Source organism: Canis aureus, chromosome 7, assembly GCF_053574225.1.
Source record: "Canis aureus isolate CA01 chromosome 7, VMU_Caureus_v.1.0, whole genome shotgun sequence".
Taxonomy (NCBI): Eukaryota; Metazoa; Chordata; class Mammalia; order Carnivora; family Canidae; genus Canis; species Canis aureus.
The window spans coordinates 8,295,216-8,306,415 of record NC_135617.1 but is presented as its reverse complement, the minus strand read 5'-3'; positions in this window follow the sequence as shown (position 1 = coordinate 8,306,415).

Below are 11,200 nucleotides of genomic sequence, written 5' to 3'. Positions count from 1 at the left end.
AATTGAGCCACCCAAGTGCCCCAGAGCATGCTTTACTTAAAACTCTCCTCTCTAGAGAATTTTAAATTTTTTTTTTAATTTTTTTATTATTTATTTATGATAGGCACACAGTGAGAGAGAGAGGCAGAGACACAGGCAGAGGGAGAAGCAGGCTCCATGCACCGGGAGCCCGACGTGGGATTTGATCCTGGGTCTCCAGGATCGTGCCCTGGGCCAAAGGCAGGCGCCAAACCGCTGCGCCACCCAGGGATCCCTCTAGAGAATTTTATATGCGGTTTGAAGAAATATTTGATAGATGCTTGAATGAAATAATATCAAAACCGTTAACCTGTTTTGTTGTTTTGCTGGTTAATTGGCTTGAGATAGTAGAGGACGTGTTGAGTGGTGCTGCCACAGAGAGTTCTTCCTTCTTCCGGAAATTTCTCAAACTCTCCTCTACAGGAAGGTACAAATATTTTAAACTAATATGGTTAAAGGCATACCAATTAGTTGCTCTACCCAGGGCACCCAAATGTCTCGGTTACCTTTTAGCCATTCTCAGCAACCTCCTTTTCTCTGTCCCAGCACCTTGGAGGGTTAGAACAACCTAACGTTCAGATCAATAGCTCTGGACAGCAGCAATCCTCTGGGGAGTTGCATGGGAGCACATGCCTGGAGGAAATCAGACCCTTCAGAGGGGGTATGGTTTGCAAGAGTCTCCTAGGGGCTCCCAGCTAGCTCAGTGGTTCAGTGTCTGCCTTTGGTTCAGTTCGTGATCCTGGGGTTCTGCAGGGAGCCTGCTTCTCCCTCTGCCTATGTCTCTGCCTCTCTTTCTCTGTGTCTCATGAATAAATAAAATCTTAAAAAAAAAAAAGTCTCCTAGAATCACTAGCTACAGCATTTTAGCTTTTTGTTTTGTTTTTTTAAGTAGGCTCTATATCTAATGTGGGGCTTGAACTCATAATCCTGAGATCAAGAGTCGCATGGTCTACTGGCTGAGCCAGCCAGGCACCCTGCATTTTAGCTTTATTAATTAGCAATAAAAGAGGTAGCATAAGTTGTAAAGCATTAATCAGTAAATGGCACACATATGACACAATGAGTAAACAAATAATTCAAAATAATTAGCATTTATTCCCTGAATGTGTAGCTGCCATTGCAAATAAGTTTTAAAAATCGTGCTTGATTTGCAATTGTTTTTTTCCCTTTAATTGCATCTGCCACCTGCTCTTAATTTGAAACAAATTAAACCCTGAAGGCAGCATCCAAAAGTAAGAAGACTAAGCAGATTTCACCTTGGGGCAAAAATTATACAACAATTTCCCCCATCTCCAAAAAAGAGTGAATCATTCTTTTCCAGAAGTGATAGATTATTTTCCATTTCGACAGCATACCCCAGTAAGTGACAGGGTGATGCTAACTAAGGATGTAACAACCGGCTCTCTCCAGCATGCTGGACTGCATAAACTACATGAAATTCTCTCTTTGGAGTTCTATGCCAGTGCTGGCCCACATAAATATAATGCAAGCCACACATTTTAATTTTTCAGTTTTTTTTTTAAGATTTTATTTATTTATTCATAGAGACACACAGAGAGAGAGGGGCAGAGGCACAGGGAGAAGCAGGCTCCATGCAGGGAGCCTGACGTGGGACTCGATCCAGGGTCCCCCAGGATCAAACCCCGGGCTGCAGGTGACGCTAAACCACTGTGCCACCGGGGCTGCCCAATTTTTCAGTTTTCTAGTAGCCATGTTTAAAAAGTGTTTTTTAAGAAAAGGTAAAATTCTGTCTCTGTCTCTCTCTGTGTGTCTCTCATGAATAAAAATCTTAAAAAAAAAAAAAAAAAAGGGCAGCCCGGGTGGCTCAACGGTTTGGGGTTGCCTTCAGCCCAGGGCGTGACCCTGCAGACCCAGAATCAATTCTCACGTCAGGCTCCCTACATGAAGCCTGCTCCTCCCTCTGCCTGTGTCTCTGTCTCTGTCTCTCTGTCTCTCATGAATAAATAAATAAATAAATCTCTCTTTTTAATAAGTCTTTTAAAATAAATTTTAAATAAATTTTTAAAAATTTAAAAAGGTAAAATTAATTTTGGTAAAATAATTTATTTAACTTAATATATCCAAAATACTATCATTTTAACATATAATCAATATTAAGCTATTATTGGGGTGCGTGGGTGGCTCAATTGGTTAAGTGTCTGACTCTTGATTTAGCCTCAGGTCATGATCTCAGGGTCATGAAATGGAGTCTGGTGTCAGGCTCTGCACACCAGGCGTGGAGCCTACTTAAGATTCTCTCTCTCCCTCTCCTCCTCTCTGCCCCAATCTTTCTCTTTCACTCTCAAAAAAAAAAAAAAAAAAAAAAATTACAAAATTATTAATGAGATAGTGGACAATCTTTTTTGGTTCAGTAGCCATCTATTGTAGCATTATAAATCACGGGATCCCTGGGTGGCGCAGTGGTTTAGCGCCTGCCTTTGGCCCAGGGCGCGATCCTGGAGACCCGGGATCGAATCCCACGTCGGGCTCCCGGTGCATGGAGCCTGCTTCTCCCTCTGCCTGTGTCTCTGCCTCTCTCTCTCTCTCTCTCTGTGACTATCATAAATAAATAAAAATTAAAAAAAAAATAAATAAAATAAATAAATAAATAAATAAATAAATAAATAAATAAATCACTACAAACAGCAGCTTACAAGAACATATTATCTCGTGGTTTCTGTGGGTCAAGAATCTGGTCATAACTTAGTGGGCCTCTGTTTCAGGGTCTCTGAGGAGACTGCAGTCCAGGTGTGAGCCAAGGCTGGGGTCTCCCCTGAGGCTCAAATGGAGAAGTATCCACTTCCAAGCTCACAGAGTTATTGGCAGGATTCAGTTCTCTTTCTTTTTTTTTTTTTTTTTTTAGGATTCAGTTCTTTGTGGGCTACCAGACTAAAGGACTCATCTTGTTGCTGGCTGCCAGCTGGAGGCTTCCCTTAGTTCTCTGGGGTGGGTTACTTCATCAAAACCATCAAAGAAGTCAACAGAAGGAGTCTGCTAGCAAGACAGAAGTTACAGTCTATGTAACGTAATTGTGGAAATGACACCCCATCACTTTTGCCATATTGTGTTAGAAGCAAGTCACAGGTTCACCCATATACAAAGGGGAGGAGATTCCATACAGGTGTGAAACAAAGACTTTTGAGTGCTCAGAATCTGTCCACCACATGTACTAAAACTTTGAGATCCACTGTGTGTTTTCTATTTATAATACACCTCAAGTCAGACCATGTTTCAGGTTCTCAGTGGCAGTTGACTAGTGGCTACCATATTGGACAGCACTTTTCTGTAACAACTAAACCCAGAGATACTAGAATTACAGGATGTCCAAATACCAGTGTAAGCCATCATGTGTTTGTATAGAGAATTCAAAGTCAAAAGAATTGGAAGCATAAAAACACAGATTAAAAATATTTTGTTGTTTTTAATAGGTAAGGAGCTTAGTACTATCATTTAAATCCAGGGATCTCTGGGTGGTGCAGCGGTTTGGCGCCTGCCTTTGGCCCAGGGTGCGATCCTGGAGACCCGGGATCGAATCCCACGTCGGGCTCCTGGTGCATGGAGCCTACTTCTCCCTCTGACTGTGTCTCTGCCTCTCTCTCTCTCTCTGTGTGTGACTATCATAAATAAATTAAAAAATAAATAAATCTGGATCCTCAAAGCAAGTACAGGCTAGACAATAAGTTTTGCATTTGTTTTTACAACTTCACACTTGCCCTAGCTGATTGGGAAAGTCCTATAGGCTGAGAGAGAATGAAGGGCAATTTGCAGGAGGGCTCGGTGACCATAATCCCAGAGGGCTCCCAGGAAGGTATCTTGGTAAGTAATCTTTTTTTTTTTTTTTTTTTGTAAGTAATCTTACACTCTTCCCCGCAGTTCTTAGCAGGAGACCACGTTAGCAGTCAACACAAAGACTCAGTCCTTTCCTTGCATGACACTTTACCAGAGCAGGAGGCTAGGAGGGTGGAAGATGGGAGTATTTTCCAAGAAATTCTCCAGTTTCCCACTGACTGCTATGTGAAGAGAATCTGTTCCCTCTTAAATTAATTAAACAGGAGGCCATTACACTGAGGTGGCTCTAATGCCTTGGCAGCCTACATATGCAAACCAGAACCTAAGCCTATACATGCCTCAAGGTTATGAAATTGAAATCTAAAGACAACCAATCACAGACAGCCAACTAGTCTTTTCCCAAATAAGAGAACTGCTTAAGCTATAGCCCATTGAATGATTTCCTTGCTTTGCTTCCACATCGAGTCTTGCCTCTACCTCCTCTCAGTGGGGTGCTCTTAATCACTTCCCATTTGGGGTTGCCCAATTGGAATGGATGTCTGTTTAAATAAATGCTTCATCATCTTAATGTGCTCAGTTTATCTCGTCACACCCCTGAGTGTGAGCTGGAGTCCAAAGAGGAGTGCGCAGATGGACTGTTTTCTTCACTAAAGCCTGAGTATCCCACGTACAAGCCAAGGGGCTCACTCCAGCTCCTCCCCGCTTTCTGTGCTACACAGCACTCAGTTCAAACATCAATTATATATGCAAATGTGCACTTGCTTCAGTTGTTCATGTGTGATGTTCATGCATCTGTTCTCAGGCCTTCCCCTTGCCACCCAAGAGCAGCCCCAAGCCCATCCTGACTTTTGGCTGAAATTTCTAGTCCCATCTCCCCAAATGCCTCCTCAAAGTTTCTTTCTGAATATTACCCTTTTATCTTCAATTCAACCTATCTAATAACAAATGTTAAGTGCTGGGCCAGGGGCTAGTCGGCCTGACCAGGGGCTGGGGGCATTTGGTGGAGCAGAAGCCAGGGATGTCAAAGGCAAGTCCCGTGCAGATGCACCGCCCAAGTCAGGATTGTTTCCACACGGTAGAGTGGACCCTGTGAACCTGAAAGAGGTGGTTTAATCTTCTCAGATCCAAAAGAATTATCTTGACTCTGGTAAGCAGGGGGGACTTCCATTAGGATGTCTCAGGCAGCCCAAGGTACCCCCTCCCCACCTCTGCCATTTCACAGCAAGACTCCAGGGACATCCCCAGTCCTGCTGAAATGGAACAAAGAAGCTCCCAAGTAATGGTTCCCCTGGTGACCATAGCGGATAGTATGAAAATCGTGTCCTAAATCTACATCTGTGACTCACAGACGAAATGTAAGATTCATAAAATATATATTGGAACCAGGGTGGAGAAATGATAATGCCTAATGTGATTTTATGTGTCAAGTTAGGTAGTGGGAAGGACGATGCACTTACAAAGATGTCCTCATTCATTAAGTTCTCGTAGTAGAAAGAGTGACATCAGTTTTAAAATCGTGTGACACGGAGTATCACGCTGTTATTACACCATCATTCTCCCCCACTCACTCATCTTTTACAAACAATTCTAAGAGGCTATGGTTTCATTTATCACCTAGATCTGAGGTAATATATTGGTAATAAATAAAATTCCAGGCCAGAAAGTTATAGACTGAATGTGTCTCCCTCAAAATTCATATTGTAGGAAAGGATAAAATTTCTTTTTTTTTTTTTTTTTTTTTTTTTTTAGGATAAAATTTCTTTTGAGGTTTTTGCCTAGGGCCCTTGTAACAAAAGGCAGATTAACAAGAGAAAAACCAAAAAAAAGTTTTGTTTTTTTTTTTTTAAGATTTGATTTATTTATTCATGAGAGACACAGAGAGAGAGAGAGGCAGAGACACGGGCAGAGGGAGATGCAGGCTCCATGCAGGGAGCCCGACGTGGGACTGGATCCCGGGTCTCCAGGGTCATGCCCTGGGCCGAAGGCAGACACTTTAACTGCTGAGCCACCCAGACATCCCAAAGATGTTTGTTTTGTTTTTTGTTTTTTATTTTTATTTTTTATTTTTTTTTTTTTTTAAATTTTTATTTATTTATGATAGTCACACACAGAGAGAGAGAGGCAGAGACACAGGCAGAGGGAGAAGCAGGCCCCATGCACCAGGAGCCCGACGTGGGATTCGATCCCGGGTCTCCAGGATCGCGCCCTGGGCCAAAGGCAGGCGCCAAACCGCTGCGCCACCCAGGGATCCCTGTTTTTTGTTTTTTAACATGGATACTTCATGGATACATGGGAGACTCTCAGGGAAAAATCAGTAACTCTCAAGGAGGTGGCTTCAAATTCAGGCTTAAATACCATCTTCAGCTACATTAAAAAAAGAAGAAGAAGAAGAAGAAAGAAAAGAAAGGGTGTTGGGGAGGCCAGTTACAGGGCACCTTCTCCAACTGGTCAATCTCTTGTGATTTAGAGACAACCTTCTCTTCCTGGTGCAGAGAGGGAGTCACCCTCACAATTGGGATTTCCTCTATAAATGTAAGTTTCCTTTACAAAAGTCTAATTTCTGCTCCATTTTTAGAGCTTCTCCTATGTCTGCCGTTTCTTAAAATAATCACCTCAAAATAATCCTTATGCCTAAGAGGCATATTTTGGGGTGGAATATCCTGTCATTCTTCCGTAAACTGAAACCTAATCCCCAATTTGATGGTATTTGGAGGTAGGGCCTCTGGGAGGGGATCAGGAGAGGAGGGACACATTTCTTTACAAAAGACTTTCCAGGAGCACCTGGGTGGCTCAGTCGGTTGGACATATGCCTTCAGCTCAGGTCATGATCCTGGAGTTCCAGGATCAAGTCCTGCATCAGGGTCCCTGCTCAGCGGAGTCAGCTCCTCCCTTTCCCATTGCCCCTCACCCTGCTCCTACTATCTCTCTCTCTCTCTTTCTCTCACTCACTCTGTGTCTCTCAATGAATAAAATCTCTAGGGAAAAAAAAAAAAAAGGGCTTTCCAGAACTCTCTCACCCCCTCTACCATGTGAGAATGCAGTGAGAGGGCTGTCTGTACATTAGGAAGCAATCTTCACTAGATACTGAATCCACATGTCACTGAACTTCCTAATCCTGAAATTCCTAGCCTATAAAACTATGAGAAATAAATTTGTTGATAAGCCACCCAGTCTGTCATATTCTAACAACCAAGACCCAAACAGACCAAGACACAGGGTGTAGACATATCTAGGCCTGCCCTTAGACCCAGGTTAGGGAGGTTCCTGGCCTGTGCCTTACCACCTGTGCTACTGGGATGCATCTCCTCTGTGACCAGCACTGGTCAAGCCCTCAGAAAATGCTTCTCTAACATCTCTTGCCCTTTGCACTCAAGACAAAAGGCACCTGAGTACAAATGCCAGGAGAGTTAGTGGGTTGTGCCATGGCCAAAGGCAAAGACAGACATTGTTTCAAGTTGTGGAAAGCATATGAATGGCAGAAACACTTAGGTAAGAGAAAAACAAAACAAATTAACTTGTCAATTCTTCCTGACATATCGTGAGTGCAACAGGTTCTTGCATTTCCCAGGGGATTCTGAAGGTCCATTTTCTTGCTTCTCTTCATGTTCTAATTCATGGTTCTGGAGGTTCTGATGACAGGGTGGTATTCAACACAATTGCCTATAACTGCTAAAGAACATTTTGTGATATTAAATATAAATTTGCATACTCATAAATTTGCTGTAATAGGCAGGATACATGATATCCATTTCTTACACTGGACACCAAACACAAGAGTTTAAAGTGCTTTGTTTTTACTGAATTATTCAATAGCTTTTACTAAATTTTCAAAAAAGATATTTAAAATGTCAGATTCATGGGGCATGTGGGTAGCTCAGTGGGTTGAGCATCTGACTCTTGGTTTCGGCTTTGGTGGTGATCTCAGGGTTGTGAGGCTGAGCCTGCATAGGGCTCTGTGCCCAACAGCACCTGTTTGTCCTTCTAACTTCCACCCACTGGCAAGCATAGGCACATGCTTTCTCTCTGTCTCTCAAAATAAATTAAATAAAATCTTAAAATAAATAAATACATAAAATGTCATGTGTGTTTACTTTTATTAAAATGTTGATATTGGTTAATAATTTGCTCTTCTTAGTAATTTTGAATATTTTAGAAGAAAATATTATTTAATATATGTATTTCAAAAAGTTACTTTTTTAAAAAAGATTTTATTTATTTATTCATGATAGACATAGAAAGAGAGAGAGAGAGGCAGAGACACAGGCGGAAGGAGAAGCAGGCTCCATGCCAGGAGCCCGACGTGGGACTTGATCCCGGGGCTCCAGGATCACGCCCTGGGCCAAAGGCAGGCACCAAACCACTGAGCCACCCAGGGATTCCCCTTTTTTAAAAAAGATTTTATTTATTCATGAGAGACACAAAGAGAGAGGCAGGAAAAAAAAAGAGAGAAAGAGTCAGAGACATAGGCAGACGGAGAAGCAGGCTCCCTGTGGGGAGCCTGATGTGAGACTTGATCCCAGGACCCCAGGACTCTAGGACCCCAGGACCCCAGGATCACGACCTGAACCAAAGGCAGATGCTACTCACCCAGGTGCCCCTCAAAAAGTTACTTAATTTTTCTATGTTTTGTATTTATTTTAATATACACTTGAATGTAAACCTATTCAAATAATATTTGAACACAATTATATTTCTTTTTTAATCCTTTAGATCATTGCCAAAAATCTTGATAACATAGTGATTTTGCTGAATTAGAAGTAAAAAAAAAACAGATTTATAGAAATATTTATAAATTATGTGTCTTTCTGGGTCTTCCCAAAAATCAGTAGCTCATTAAAAGGACATTCAGACATGTGCAATAGTCATTAGACTTAGTCATATTTCACCAACTGTCATAGAAAAGCTATTGCTTCAAGCATGTTTTATTTTTGCCATTATGAGGGTTGATTTATCAATGTGGGAAGATAAGAAAATTTTATTTATTTGTTAGCTTGCTTTATAGTTTTTAAATACTTTGACACTTGGGATGCACCTCTCTGTGTATGCTTTCCCTGCATGTTAGTGACCTAGCATGAATTAGGTGCCTATTACTAATTCCTCAGAATTAAGAGCAGCATTTGCCTGGCACAGTTACTCACAGCAGAAATCCCTGCAGTCATTCGGATACAAGAGATGCCCTTTTAAAAATGAAGCTATTCCTGAAAATTCTCCATTTATAATCCTGATAGGATGTCACGGACATCCTTCGTAAAGTTATATACAGAAAGGTCATATATCATAAAGGGAAGAGAAAAACTTAGCAAGAGAAAGAAAGCAGATAAATTGAAGTAGACATTTTAACTGTTGTTGGAAGGACCCTATCAATGATCCCCTAATAGATAGGAGGATGAGATGTTGTTAAACTTAACAGCCAGGGAAATGTGAGGCACCCGGTGGCTCAGTTGATTGAGCATCCAACTCTTGATTTCAGCTCAGGTCAGATATCAGGGTTGTGAGATTGAACCCCAGTGGGGCTCCAGGCTGGGTCGAGCCTGCTTAAGATTCTTTTTCTCTCTCAGGACGCCTGGGTGGCTCAGCGTTTGAGTATCTGCCTTCAGCTCAGGGCGTGATCCCGGAGTCCTGGGATCGAGTCCCATATTGGGCTCCCCACAGGGAGCCTGCTTCTCCCTCTGCCTGTGTCTCTGACTCTCTCTCTGTGTGTCTCTCATGAATAAATAAAATCTTTTTTAAAAAATCTGTATGAAGAAGACTACCTGAAATGACTGCTAACGCTTAGGGGGCAAAGTTCCCCTCTTGTGCCTACCTGTGCCCACCTGGCCCTGGCACAGCAGCCATTTCATCCCTCTGTGCTTTGGCATATGCTTTGATGTGGCTGGGTGCCTTAGTCCACAGGCAGACTCCTACCCATCCTTGAAGACCTCAGCTCAAATATAACCCTCTCTGAGAAGTCTTTTGTCAAATTCTCCCAGGCCCAGCATGTTTATTTACTCTTTCTGCTTCCTTAAGGCCCTTCATATCATTACACATATTAAAACATACCATGTTGCATGACAATAGTCTGTCCTTTTGTCTGACTCCTCTGGACAGTAGCTTCTTAAGGGCAGGGCAATATCCTAGCACCTATACTATGTCTAGAACATAGTAGGGATGTAATAAAGGCACAATGGCTGAGAGAATAATTAAGTGAACAAACATACACGGGTACTATATACCAGACAATGACATGTGAACAGACAGGTAGGCAATTAGTGTGTATCTTGCTTTATACCTCAGTGTATCTTATTTATGTGTTAGTTCAGTCTGCTGGAGACCTGAGCATTATGCTTCTTTTCTTGGCAATATCTTTGAGACACAGGAGACAAGTGAATGATTCAAATGACTTCTTTCTTTTTTTTTTTAAAGATTTTATTTATTCATGAGAGAGAGAGAGGCAGAGACACAGGCAGAGGGAGAAGCAGGCTCCATGCAGGGAGCCCGATGTGGGACTCGATCCTGGGACTCTGGGATTGCGCCCTGGGCCAGAGGCAGACGCTCAACCACTGAGCCACCCAGGGATCCCGATTCAAATGACTTCTGTACGACACGTGTCAACTTATAAGATGACAACAATCACTTTAGACCAGTGCATCCGATAGAGCATTCTGCAGTGATGGAAATACTCTGTATCTTCACCCCTTAGAAAGTGGTAAGTGCAAATGATGAACTGAACTTTTAATTTTTTTTAAGATTTTATTTATTTATTCATGAAAGACAGAGAGAGAGAGACAGAGACACAGGCAGAGGGAGAAACAGGCTCCATGCAGGGAGCCTGACGTGGGACTCGATCCCAGGACTCCAGGACCATGCCCTGGGCTAAACCACTGAGCCACCCAGGGATTCCCTGAACTTTTAATTGATTTAAGATACTGGATGTGACTAGTAGCTACAATATTGGACACCATAGCTTTAGACAATCGCTAACCCACAAAATAGTAGGTAAGTTCTACCTCAATATAATTTTTTTGTATAATAAAACAAAAACCCCCACTAACAAGCTGGGTAATCAAGAAACTTCCTTAACCCTTCTGTGTCTCACTTTATTCATCTGTAAACCCAACAAGAGGAACTAGTGGATAGAAGACTGACAGCTCAAAACTCCATGAATGCACCTGTGGGCTCAGTTCTCTTTCTGCCACGGCAAACCCTCTGGAGGGGCAGCTGAAGGGAACAGCCCCTCCCACCCTTCCCGAAGTGAGAGGGCAGCCAAATGCTTATGCGCCCATCCAAGTGGCTTCAGGGGTTTCTGCCAGAGAGTTATAGATGATAGGTTCACTCCAATCTGGGTCAGAAGATCGCACAGAAAACACCTAAGGTCTCTGGGGGAAATCCTAAATGCTAAATCTTACAGAAGAAT